General features: G+C 39.2%; 1 non-coding gene across 1 annotated transcript; it reads left to right on the top strand.

Annotated features, from left to right (window-relative positions):
• The first annotated feature begins 242 nt into the window (after positions 1-242).
• LOC114424775 lies at positions 243-349 on the top strand. Its single transcript, XR_003669076.1, has one exon. It is a non-coding gene; the product is annotated as a small nucleolar RNA R71 (small nucleolar RNA).
• The last annotated feature ends 13,965 nt before the right edge of the window (positions 350-14,314 follow it).

The following is a 14,314-nucleotide window of genomic DNA, read 5'->3' as shown; positions in this document are numbered from 1 at the left end:
CTTCAAGCTTCTTAGTTTCAGATGATGTAGATGGGTTTATGGCTACCTCATGCACTCCTCTAATGACTATGGCATCATTTCTGGCGCTAAACTGCTGGGAGTTGGAGGCCATCTTCTCAATTAAATTTCTGGCTTCAGCAGGAGTCATGTCTCCAAGGGCTCCATCACTGGCAGCATCTATCATACTTCTCTCCATATTACTGAGTCCTTCATAAAAATATTGGAGAAGAAGTTGTTCTGAAATCTGATGGTGGGGGCAACTGGCACATAGTTTCTTAAATCTCTCCCAGTACTCATACAGGCTCTCTCCACTGAGTTGTCTAATACCTGAGATATCCTTCCTGATGGCTGTGGTTCTGGAAGCAGGGAAAAAATTTTCTAAGAATACTCTCTTAAGGTCATCCCAGCTCGTGATGGACCTTGGAGCAAGGTAATACAGCCAGTCCTTTGCCACTCCCTCTAATGAATGAGGAAAAGCCTTCAGAAATATGTGATCCTCTTGGACATCTGGGGATTTCATGGTGGAGCAGACAATGTGAAATTCTTTCAAATGTTTGTGCGGGTCTTCACCTGCAAGGCCATGAAACTTTGGAAGCAAATGAATCAGTCCAGTTTTAAGAACATATGGGACATCCTCATCAGGGTATTGGATGCACAAGCTTTCATAGGTGAAATCAGGTGCTGCCATTTCCCTTAGAGTCCTCTCACGAGGTGGAGGTTGTGCCATGTTCTCAGAATGTGCAAAATCAGAATGCTCAGAATCAGAATGCTCAAAATTATAATGCTCAAGATCAGGATGTTCAAAATCACCAATAACAGAATGCACAGATTCACCAGTTATGGAATGCTCAGAATGATCAAAAGGTATAAAATGATGCCTAACTAATCTATGAAATGTCCTATCTATCTCAGGATCAAAGGGTTGTAAGTCAGATGGATTGCCTCTAGTCATACACTACATTCAGCATGCACACAACTAGTTGCCTTGTCATGTAAATAAAGGTGTAGGTTTGAACTACAGCTACCCTCAAATGATATCCAAATGACTTGAAATTTTGTGAGCAACCTTATAAAATGATGAGAAGATAGCACAAAAAATTTCAAACAAAAATTCAAAGTCTAACTATGAAAGCTAAAATTGGTAGGTTAAGAAAAATAAGTGAATAAAACTTGAAAAATAAAAAACTTTTGACAGAATCGCTTTTTTTGGACGATGGAGACCTCAGCTGGCCTATGGCAGGCTGCCACAGCGTAGGAAATTTTTTTCTACCCCAAATGCATATATAATAATTGCGATTCTGATAACCAGAGCAAAAGTTATGGCCGTTTGAAGTTTTGACAAACACAAAATTTGCTAGTTTTTTGGAACTTTCAAATTTGACCAAACTAAAGGCTCTAGCTATTTTTCCCACAAAATATGGATTAAAAGAAGTTACCACAAAAAAATTCAGCCAAAAATAACAACCCTAGCTACTAAAACAAAAAATCCCAAATAATTCAGCATGGGTGGTCGCTAAAATCCGTCTCTAATTGATTTCTACTACTACTCTGTTTTTCCGCAAGCTGATTTCTACTACTACTCTGTTTTCAAGCACAATCTTCACAGCAAAACACCCAAGACTGAAACAGGGGAAACGCTTAATGGGAAAACTGAAACAGAACACACATTAAACAAAATACCAGGACACTAAACAACACTAACACACATACTAACACAATACTAACAATTAAACATAAAACACGAAAGGATTAAACACACAACACTAGCTAGCTATTATGAACCTTTGGACACTGCTCCCCGGCAACGGCGCCAAATTTGATCGAGGTCGTACCCGAATCAAATAAACATGAAAATGCAGTAACTAGGAAGTGATCCTAGGTCGTTTCCCAACGAGCAGTGACAAGCCAAATGTTCATAATATACTTGCAGTAACAGTAACGATGGGGGGGGGGGGGGTTTGGTTGTTTGGTAATTAAAGAGCAGAACAAATAAAATGGAATACGAAACTACTAATATTAAAAACGGGTTGTTTCCTCTGATTCAGAAGCCACTCTCTTATCCTGGGTTATGGAGAATTTGTCCCTAACAGTCAACCACTTAATCCAACCCTATTTCAATTTACTAAGCAAAAATCAACTTAGGGTTTTCAATACGTGATTAGGCACCACATACACCAGTTAGCCCTTCGTCCATTAAGCATGAACGCAAGTTAGGCTCAGAGGCAATTAATCGAACACGAAGCGTGCACTGATTAATATTCACGAAATTGGGATAACTGGTGAAGGGAAAACTGCCAGGAAACCACATTACAAACGAAACCTCAAAGAGAGTTGGGCTTCGTCCTCAAAAGGAAACAACACCAGAAAATCTAGCCTTCCATGGATTCAAACAGAAAATGCAAATGAAGCATGAAGCAGAAACGTAAATGAACAAGAACGTAAATGAACAGAAACATAAATGAAAGTAGAAGAAGAAGCAAGAATGAACTCGTAATTAGAAGCAGAAAACGGAAATTTGCATTAAGAACGAAAACTGTAACAAGGGAACAGAAAAACGTGAAAACCTAAAACCAAAGCTCTGAATAATGAAAATAGCATAGCAGAATAGAATGCCCTGCACGAATCCCAAGGCGGCTATTTAAAAAGAGTCACTCAAAGTCACTGGGCCCTATTACAATACTCTGGCCCAAAACGAAATAAACACTGAACAACATAAAATAAAATTGTGAAATTTCCTAATTAGAAATTAACTAAGGTAAGCACTGCTTTATTTGCCCTCTTCAAGTCCACAACCAAAATCCGGATTAAGCCCAATGTTTCATTAATTCCTGAAATTAGATTAAAAACATCAAATTAGCTAAATGAGCCCAAATAATAAAACTACCTAATTAATTGACAATTAAGACCAATCAATAATTAAAATGGTGCAAAAAGGGTTTAGAAAATAGAAGAAAATGATGGCACATCAGTGGGTAAGTGGATTCGAGCGTAGTGCTAGTCGTGCGCTGAGCCTAGCTGAAGAAACCTACTGCACTTAGCGCACAAATCTCGTGCTTAGCACATAGCCTTGATGCGGACCCTCTACCAGATTCTCCTTCGTGCTAAGCGTGCTGTTCGGTCGCGACAAGTGCACCGAATCACGCAAGTAGTATAAAACGGTAAGAACTGAGTATCGAACTCTCGGGGAACTTGTGTTACTTGGTAAAGCTATTTTAGTGAATAGGTGTCTAGTATGAAAAGAGATGTGTTGACTATGAACAAGAATGTAAACTAACTATCAAAAGGAAAATCACGTGAGTAATGATGCATAAAGACAAGTAGACAACACGTTGGTCTTCCTAATAGGTGTCTGATGTTAAAAGGATATTCTCTACTTAACAATGCTCATGTGTTCTATGGTGTCTCCTGAAATGCTAAACCCCGATTCCTCATGATAGTCTAGCCTAATCTCGATCAAACATCATCCTCAGATTCCTCTTATTGGACTAAACTTGACTAGAACTGCATTAAGACAAACATACAACAACTAGGTTACCGACCCCGATCCCTCGTGATAATACGATAAACTATCCCAATCCTATCAAGTTCTAAGAATCAGACCAGATTCCACTGTTGAATGATCCTAACAACACTTGCATCTATATGGTCAAGGCAAAAGCATGGTAGAATGAAGTTTTGATAGCACAGTGAACACACAAAACATCATTAAATAGATATACAAGTATTTACATTAAGTACCTACAAGGAAGAACCAACAGAGGATTTAGCTCTCCATAACTGGGAAGCTTCCTTTACAACAAATAGAAGATAAAGATGAAGGATTGAAGGATTGAAGAAATACAAGTAGTGGGGATGTCTCCTCCACCTCTAGGACCTCACAATCACTCACAAACTCATCTCAAGCTCTCAGGACGACTTCCTCTTCAAGCTCCAGTCTCTGTAGGTCTTCGCACAACAAAATCTCTCAAACTCTCTGGAACTTGGACATTTCTCTCTCTAGAAATCTTTATACATGCAGAAGCTTCAAGAAAAGGCCAAACTCCTCTCCAAAATCTGATTTGAGGCTTAAATAGGTGTCTTTGTTTGCGCTTGCGCGCTTAGCGCAACTCTGAACCGCTTAGTGCGCATTAGTGAATTTCGGCTTAGCGCGTGCTTTTCTCGCTCAGCGGATGGATTAAAGCAGTGCACTTAGCGAGATGACCCTTCGCTCATTGAATATGCACAGCTCATCCTTCTTCCAGATTCTTCCTCGCGCTCAGCCGAGAAGTGTTGCGCTCAGCGGATGGCTTACTAAGCCAGAAGATTGGCTTAGTGAGAGGGTGAAAATCAACACTTCATAAACTTGCCTAATTAACCTGAAATTGAGAGGAAATGATTATTAAACACACAAAATGGAAGTACTAAGTATTTATTACCTATCCCTAACAAAAAGTAATTACAACACTACAAAATAACCATAAATTGGAGGAGTTTGATACAATTTACACAAGTTTTATACACAAAAGTTAGTCGTATTCATTGACTAACAACTCCCCCAAATTTACAGTTTTGCTTGTCCTCAAGCAAATAAAGAATAGCTCACTGGTCCCCAAGTGACAATAACATGTAGTGACTATGTACAAAGGTGTATGCATAAAATTTATTGATTGCATGATAACATAATGGAGCAAAATGCCCTCATCACTTGTCTTTCCCAAAGCATGCAGTTATTCAAAGAGAAGAATAAAATGTAACCTGTACAATTAGATGAAGTTAGGCATAAGACAGATATCAAGGAAAGCAGCTTAAACCACAGTCTCACGGCTTTTGTTTCACTCAAGCACAGGTGTTTAAGTTATTCATTAATAACAACTAGAAAAAGGTCCAATCTTTGAACTTCATCTCATGTCATCAAGTCAGAAATGCATGAATAGAATCAGAAGGACTTTTATAGGCTTGTAGTGAGGTTTGGCTACAAAAAATCATTGGTTTTTCTAGGATTCAAAGGCTTAGATTCTAAGAGAGCACAAATCCTAGACTTATCCAATTAATCTTTTCAATACAATTAGCTTACTCATTAGCCTTTCACTTTAATTTTCTTTTGACCTTATTACAACAACACACATTTTCTTTGATTGCTCATTTATATATATATATATACAACTTATTTGTTGTGTGTGCTGATGCTCTACCTTTTACTTTACATCCCAATCAACTCCACTCCCCCAAATTTGGGTTAAATTTGCCTTGAACCATATGCTCTTCTAGAATCTAAGCAAGGTATCTGGAGATATTCATTCAAGTTCAGGGTTCAATTTTTGATAATATCATTTAGCTCACAAAGGATGCAAAGGATACAATTATAATTCAAGGTAAGCTTTTTGGTCAATTGGCTTGTATATACACAATCATGGCCTTCATCATGTCCTCATTTATACACTTCATTCTAAAATTTAGAGATTGAAGCAAAGACTATTACTCAAACCTAGTCGTTCACTCATAGTTTAAGATCATACTCTCACTGGTTATGGTTCATGTTTTTCTTTCTCAATCAATCTGTCTACTGACTAACAATTCTAATTGCAAGTTCACATTCTTATTCTTTCTTTGTCTAACATACATATTTGCTCAAACTCATGAAAAGAAACACAAACTCCATCACAATCATGCATTCAATCCAAAATCAATTCATACACCAATTTTCACAAAAAGATAAAAGTGTTTCACTGCAATATCATCAAAGTCAAGTCAAACTATTCTATATGCTTCAAAATAAGCATACCAACTAACCATAAATAAAAATAGCACTGTATATAAACATTAACCAAAATCACTAAAAACTAATGTACTGAAACTATAATCATAATAATAACAATCCAAAAAGCATCATCAGGAATTTAGAATTCCTGTGACTGGTCCTGAGTGTCCTGTGTCTGAACATCCTTCTCATCTATCAGATGAAGTATTGGAGTAGCTGGAGGAGAGGTGTTCAAAGTCAGGACTGGTGTGGTCGGTTCCTCTAGTATCTCTAGCATAGGAGTGGAGGGGTCTGCTGCATGCTGAGGCGAGGATAGGTCCACCCCTGGTGCAGGAGGCTCTGAAGTGACTTCAAGAGATCTCTCAGGAGTAGCAACACCTTCCTGTCTAACCTATGTCTCACCTGCCTCCTCCTCTACAATGAATGGCTCTGGAATGGTGGCCTCAGATGACTCATCCTCCATATGCTATGGTACCTGGGCTGTGGGACCTTCATCTTCCTTGTGAAGAGAAGGTTGGGCCCCAGGCCAGACTACACTCGCCAGAAACTACTTAATAGTAGGAATGGATCCTGGAGGCACCACCACCTATAAGCTCTGGAGTAAAATGATATGTCCCTGATGAATGCACTGAAGCATGGCTTCAAAGCGCTGAGAATCACTTTGAGCTGGGACTGAAGGAGCTGCTGGAGTAAGAGCTGCAGATGTGGAAGGAAGCTCAGTGGGCCTCGCCCTCGCCTTCCTAGCCCCACGGATAGAAACTGTCAGATCATCAGGATTCCAACAGTTCTTCCTGATGTAGGCCAAATTAATGATTGGGCTCAGGCACTCAAAAGTTAGGCTGTCAGAGACAACCCCTCTGGCTCTATATAGGGCGATGATCAGAGCAGGAAACCCTAGTCTAGAAGAGTTAGACTAGGCAATAGAAGTTATCTGGCCAGAAATAAGAGCTCCTACATTCATGTCCATGCGAGAAACTAGGCCAAAGATCAACCTAGCTCTGTCCACTGTCATATCAGAGGTATGGGAGGTAGGAGCCAGGTTGGAGTATGAGATAACACTCCACACCTGGGCTAAAGTAGTCAAATCATTCCTGAGAATCCTCCCAGGATGGCCCTCAGCGTTCAAGATGAACCCTCGGCCTGGTATGCATAAGGCAGCCTCAATCTCTCTGTAATTTGTGGGCAGCTTGCAGTATCTGGAGTATATGGGCAAAGACTCACCCTCTGCCAACACCACAGGTGTCTCCAGGAATGTGTTGAGGCTGTCAGCGTCGATTTTCACTAGATGGCCTCTGACTCTGGCTTGCTTTGGTGAAGGGCCCTTAGAGCTATATAACTTTGCATAGAACTCTTTCACCAAAGCCAAATCTATGCTCCCATCGATCAAATTGGTGAGGCGTTTATGGAAATTACGCCTCTCCAACTCAGTCTTAATATCATCCAACTCGATGTGGTAGAGCTCCACCTTCCTCTCAGGCAAGATGTTTCTCCCTAGGACATTATCCGTGTACCGGTTCCAAGCATCTAAGGAGTGAAATCTCCTTGTATCATATTGTGTTGTGGGTCTTGAACCGATACTCTTGCGTTTCCTAGAAGCCATCTACAAATAAAGGGACCAAATAGTTAATTAGGACACAAGTTATTCAAATTCAAAAACTGAAAAAGGCACTGACAGCTTAGCGAGACATGGTCCGCTTAGCTCGCCTTAACAAAATACACACTTCCGCTTAACGGCATGTTGGGCCGCTTAGGGGAAGTTGCAGAAATTCATCTTTTGCATAATTGGCTTAGCTGACAACTGCCCGCTAAGCCTAACAATTGCTGCAAGAATTTGCACTAAGCTCCTCAGAGGTTGCGCTTAGCGGCACCATACAATTCAGAAAATACACTAAGCATGGGAGCTTAGGGAGCAAGGCTCGCTTAGCCCAACGGTTGTCGCAATGAAATGCGCTTAACTCAGGAAAGCTCGACTTAGCGTGCGGCTTTCAACAAAAAATTTGTCTAAGTTACCTGGGCTTAGCAATTCAGCCTCGCTTAGCCATAGGTATTTCAGCAAGAGGATGAATGTTCATCCTCAAAAGATGAACTCGCTTAGTGTGGTAGGTGTGCTTAGCGAGTTCATCTGGAAACACATATATTCAATGAATTTTTTATGAACTAGCTTAGTGCAGCATGCTCGCTTAGCGAGTTCATCGCGTTTTCCAGAAAAAACACAAAAAATGCAGTACGTTTTCTTCCATTTTTCAAGCCTCTAAAAGGCATATCATACATACAAACCAACCAAAATGACTTATACAATACAAACATATATAAAGTCCTAATCTTTAACTACATCTAAAAAACATTCAAACCCTAAGAATCTACAGCTAAATCTAATATTTTCTAACCTAAGGTTCAACAAAGTAACAAAATAAAGGGAGTAAGGAACTTACTTGTATCGTTGATGCCTTGAAGCGTGAAGATGCAAAAGAAGGCAAAAATGCAGGAAATTGGATGCAAGAGAGAAGATTTATGTTGTTCTGAAAATTTTGGCAAATGTAAGTGTAACTGACGTTACACTCACTTGAGCAATTTTCGAGCATCTCGCTTAGCGGACGACTGCGCTAAGCGAGCCAGAAAGACATTTGGTTTCTCAAAGAGGCTCGCTTAGCGGATCTACGCGCTTAGCCCACGTTTGAAATTCAAAATCAAAAATAATTTTGTTTTTGAACACACAAAGGGCTTGGCTTAGCACGCGAAAAGGGCCGCTTAGCAAGTTCTACAGGTCAAAAAACCTGCAACTCTCGCTAAGCAGGGCTTTGGGCCAGCTTAGCTAAAATGATGCATCCTGAGTACAGAGGCGCATGCGCTTAGTGGAAAAAGGATCGCTTAGCGTAGACATTGCCACAAGGATATGAGCTTAGCTGCCATGAGTGGCGCTTAGCTCGATGAAACCCAATTTAGGCCACAAAGAATTAAGCTTAGCTGCCATGAGTGGTGCTTAGCTAAATGAACCTTAGTTCTGGCCGCAAGGAAATGAGCTTAGCGGCAACGAGTCGCGCTTAGCCAAAGAATATGATGAGCTTAGCGATCAGGCCGCCGCTTAGCCGAATTCAGATCGTATTAAATTGGCTTAGCTCAGCCTTGGCCAGCTAAGCGGACCCAATCAGCCTGAGATGAAAGGGTTGAGTGCTAAGCGCTGGAGACTCTCAGCTTAGCGCATGACCAAAGATGTGCTTAGCGCGAGGCTTGCGCTTAGAAAAAGGAATATTTTTTCAGAAAAAAATTTCTGAGTTATTTTCAGTCCCTTCCTCAAGAAATTTAAACCCTTATATCTATCATTCAAAAACAAGCTGATATACTCCACTGTACTAACTATAAAGCAAGTTCCACATGGTACAATGCATGAAAAACAAAGATAACAGAAATTAAAATTGGGTTGCCTCCCAGGAAGCGCTTCTTTAACGTCATTAGCTTGACGCTTTTACCTCAATGGCGTAATCACGTTTTGGTTCTTACTTCCAGAACCTGCTTACCCACTTCCATTACCTGTAAGCAAACACTTTGTTCTGGAGCAGGCTTGTCTTCGACAAACAAATCAAAATCAATTATTTGATCTTCAAAGCCCAGCTCCAGCTTCTTTCTCCCCATATCAACTATGCAGCTTGCAGTTAACATGAATGGCCTTCCCAATATTACAGGAATGTCAGTATCTTCACAGATATCCATTACCACAAAGTTTGCCGAGAAGATAAAATGTTTTACTCTGACCAGCACATCTTCAATTACTCCATATGGTCTTGTAATGGAGCGGTCAACAAGTTGTAAAGTCATCCTAGTGGGCATGATCTCCAACTCTCCAAACCTTCTGCACATGGAGAGTGGCATTAAGTTAATACTGGCTCCCAGGTCAATAAGAGCTTTTCCCACAGTGACTTCTCCAATTGAACAAGGAATGGTTACACTCCCAGGGTCTTTATGCTTGGGTGGAAGGATCTTTTGAATCACAACACTACCATTTCCTTCCACAACAATGTTTTCCTGGTGAATATACTTGTGTTTCCTTGTTAACATATCCTTTAAGAACTTGGAGTAGAGTGGCATCTGCTGTAAAGCTTCTCCGAAGGGCATGGTTATTTCCAGTTTCCTGAAAATATCTAAGAATCTCGCCAAATGGTGGTCCTTCTCCTTCTTGGAAGGTACCACAGGATATGGTACTTCCACACCTTCATTCACAGCTTTTTCTTTTTTCTTCTCTCTAGCCTGTTCACTTCTACTCCTCTCGTCATTCTTATTTTTTTCATTTTTTTTCAATTTTTTTATTTTCTTTTTCTTTTTCTACTTCTTTTTCTTTTTCTTTTTCTTGGTCATTAAATTCTGTTTTCTTGACCATTATTTGTTTTTCTTTTTCTTGATTACTTTCACATATCACATAATCTTTCTTTTCATCAGTGCCTTTCTTTTCAGCAGCTTTCTTCTTGGGCACAACACTTTCCTCATCCTCCGCCTCCACAAACCTCTTACTCCTTGTCATCACAGCTTTGCATTTCTCCTTGGGATTTTTTTCTGTATTTGCCACAAAACTATTGGATGACTTGTCAGCTATCTGCTTGGCCAGTTGTCCCACCTGGACCTCAAGGTTTTTCAATGCTGACTCAGTGCTTTTATGATTTGACATTGTTACCTGCATAAACTAAGTGAAAGTCTCCTCCAGCTTAGTAGTCCTCTGAGAGATGTTAGGCCCTTGTTAGATTGGCCTATTCGAAGGTCCACCCTGGTCTTTGTTGAATTGATTGCCAGGGTGTGATCTCCACTGTCCTTGTTGATTATAAGGACCATGTTGGAAGCCTGAAAATCCTCCTTGAGTATATTCGTGTCTCTGTTGATTTCCCATATAGTGAACTTCTTGAGTTTTTTCTTCAATGGGAATACATTGGCCTGTTTTATAATCCTCACGACAGATGGTACAACCTGTAACCTGCAAAATAGAAGAATGTGTAGGTTGACCAATAGACAGTTTAGTTGGCAACTTACCAAGTGTTTCTGTTAAAATCTCAAGTTGCTTAGAAAGCAACTTATTTTGTGCCAATAAAGCGTCATGTGATGATAGTTCTAACAAGCTTTTCTTTGTGGGTTGATGAACTCTATCGCGCAGAATAGCATGATCACTGGCTGACATATTCTCAATTACCTCAGTTGCCTCTTCAAGGGTCTTCAACTTTATTTTTCCCCCTGCTGAAGCATCTAACAGTTGCTTGGTTTGTGGTCTCAGCCCATCTATAAACATATTCAATTGAATTGACTCAGAGAACCGATGGGTGGGAGTCTTTCTCAATAAACCTCTAAACCTTTCCAACGCTTCACTCAAGGACTCGTCAAGGAACTGATGAAATGAAGAGAGCTTTCCCTTCCGCAATCTTAGACTCTGGGAAATATTTCTTTAGAAACTTTTCAACAACTTCTTCCTAGGTTTTCAGACTGTTACCCTTAAATGAGTGGAGCCACCTTTTGGCTTCTCCTGCCAAGGAAAATGAGAATAGGCTGAGTCTAATAGCTTCATCTGGCACACCTGCAATCTTTACAGTGTTACAGATTTCAATGAATGTTGCCAAATGTGCATAGGGGTCCCCATTTGGTAATCCTTGGAATAAGTTCCCCAGTATTAAATAAATCAAAGAATGATGGTAGTTTATGTTATGAGCTTGCACTTCAGGATGTGCAATGCTGGTAAAGAATTGCGGCACTAAACTGCTTGAATAATCCTCAAGGGTAACTCTCTGCTAGTGTTCATCCGCCATAGAAACGGCTTCTGGCAAATAGTTCACAGATTCCCTTGTTGATGGTGAATCAGATGAAGAATCAGAAAAATGAGTTTCTTCCTCAAGAATGGACGCTACTATCCTATCTTGCAGTAATTTTCTTCTCCTCTCGGCTCTGTTCCTTCTCAACGTAGCTTCAATCTCCAAGTCTAGAGGAACTAAATTTCCTGTGAGAGATCTATTCATATAAAACACTAACAAAAACAGCGGTTATCCAGTTCAAGAGGAAAACAAATATGAATTGAAAGTAAATATTCACAATTTATCAAAGAATAAAGAATAGACACCTAGGACTGGACTAACTTTCCAAATAGAAAGAAGTTCCTCGGCAACGGCGGCAAAAACTTGTTTGATCGCGGCAAGTGCACCGGGTCGTGCAAGTAGTATAAAACGGTAAGAACCAAGTATCGAACTCTTGGGGAACTTGTGTTACTTGGTAAAGCTATTTTAGTGAATATGTGTCTGGTATGAAAAGAGATGTGTTGACTATGAACAGGTATGTAAACTAACTATCAAAAGGAAAATCACGTGAGTAACACGTTGGTCTTCCTAATAGGTGCCTGATGTTAAAAGGATATTCTCTACTTAACAATGCTCATGTGTTCTATGGTGTCTCCTGAAATGCTAAACCCCGATTCCTCATGATAATCTAGCCAAATCTCAATCAAGCATCATCCTCAGATTCCTCTTGTTCAACTAAACTTGACTAGAACCGCATTAAGAAAAAGATACAACAACTAAGTTATCATACCCCGATCCCTCGTGATAATACAATAAACTAGCCTCGTCCTATCAAGTTCTAAGAATCAGACCAGTTTCCACTATTGAATGATCTTAACAACACATGCATCTACGTGATCAATGCAAAAGCATGGTAGAATGAAGTTTTGATAGCACAGTGAACACACAAAATAACATTAAATAGATATACAGGTATTTATATCAAGTACCTACAAGGAAGAACCAACAGAGGATTTAGCTCTCCATAACTGGGAAGCTTCCTTTACAACAAAGAGAAGAGAAAGATGAAGGATTGAAGAAATACAAGTAGTGGGGATGTCTCCTCCACCTCTAGGACCTCACAATCACTCACAAACTCATCTCAAGCTCTCAGGACGACTTCCTCTTCAAGCTTCGGTCTCTGCAGGTCTTTGCATAGCAAAATCTCTCAAACTCTCTGATGTGCCATTATTTTCTCCTATTTCTTAACCCTTTTTGCACCATTTTAATTAATGATTAGTCTTAATTGTCAAATTAATTAGGTAGTTCTATTATTTGGGATCATTCAGCTAATTTGATGTTTTTAATCTAATTTCAGGAATTAATGAAGTATTGGGCTTGAATCCAGAATTGGGCCTGGACTTGAAGAGGACAGACTATTTTATTCTACAAAATTTTATCTTATCTAGACTTTATCTTATCTAGATATTATTTAGATTTGATCTCATCTAGATATTATTTCATCTAGATCTTATCTTATTTTATCTTATCTAGATTTGATTTTATTTTATTTATGGGCTTGGATTTAAAATAGATTTGTAAGCTTTGGGGCTGAAAAACTATATAACAGCACCAAGGTTCTAGTTTAGTCTCTCTTCTCTCTCTCCTCTCCTCTCTCCTCTTTCGTTTTTTAGTTTTAGGCTTCTCTTATTCTTTTAGACACTTTTTCATTTTGCAATTCCAGTTTTTACTTTTCGTTTTCGCAATAAAATTTCGTTCTCTATTGATTAATGGAAGGCTAAGTCTCCAACGTTGTTTTCTCTTGAGGATCAAGCACAGCTCTCTTTCTATTATTACTATTAAATTCTGATCAGTTTTTCCTCTTCACCAATTACTCTGTATTTGTTGCTATTAATTCATGCATGCTTAGTGCTTGATTAATTGCCTCTGAACTTAATTTACGTTCATTCTTAATGATCGTTTATGATTAATTTGTCTATGTGTTGCTTAATCACATAATGAATGCCTTATGTTAAATTTCGCTTAGTAATTTAATTTAGGGTTGGATTAAGTGGTTGAACTGATAAAGGATAAACTCTTGTAACCTAGGATAAGAGACTTGCTTGCGAAACAAGGGGAAGCAACGTGTTTTAATTCTGATATTTTCTAATTCACATCTATTCGCTGTTTAATTTACAAAAGCAAACAACCCCTCCCCCCATTCGTTACTATTTTCCTACTATCTGTTATGAACATTTGGTTTATCATTGCTCGTTGGGAAATAACCTAGGATCACTTCCTAGTTATTGCATTTTAATGTTTATTTGATTTGGGCACAGCCTCGATCAAATTTGGCGCCGTTGCCGGGGAGCAATGTCCAAAGGTTCATAATAGCTAGTGATTCGTGTTTTATGTTTAGTTGTTTTAAGTTTTCGTGTTATGTTAGTGTTGTTTAGTATCGTTTAGTGTCTTGTTATTTTGTTTAGTTTGGTGTTTTGTTTTAGTTTTTATGTTCAGCGCTTTCCCTGTTTCAATTTTTGTGTTTTGCTGTGAATAGTGCTTTGTGACGGATTTAGCGGCCACTTTTGCTGATCTGGAAAACAGAGTAGTAGTGCAAATCCCTTACCGACTGAATTAGTGACTGTTGCTGTTTAATTGGCGATTTTTGTTTTGATAGTTAGGGTTGTTATTTTTGGTTGAATTTTGGTGTGGTAGGTTCTTTTGACTCATATTTTGTGTGAAAAATACCAGGAACACTTGTTGTGGTCAGATTTGAGAGATTCAAAAAAATTTGAGAACTTGTGTTTACCAAAACTTCAAATGGCCATAACTTTTGCTC

Source organism: Glycine soja, chromosome 8, assembly GCF_004193775.1.
Source record: "Glycine soja cultivar W05 chromosome 8, ASM419377v2, whole genome shotgun sequence".
Taxonomy (NCBI): Eukaryota; Viridiplantae; Streptophyta; class Magnoliopsida; order Fabales; family Fabaceae; genus Glycine; species Glycine soja.
Note: the sequence above shows the minus strand (reverse complement) of the source record. Positions and strands in the feature narration are given on the sequence as shown.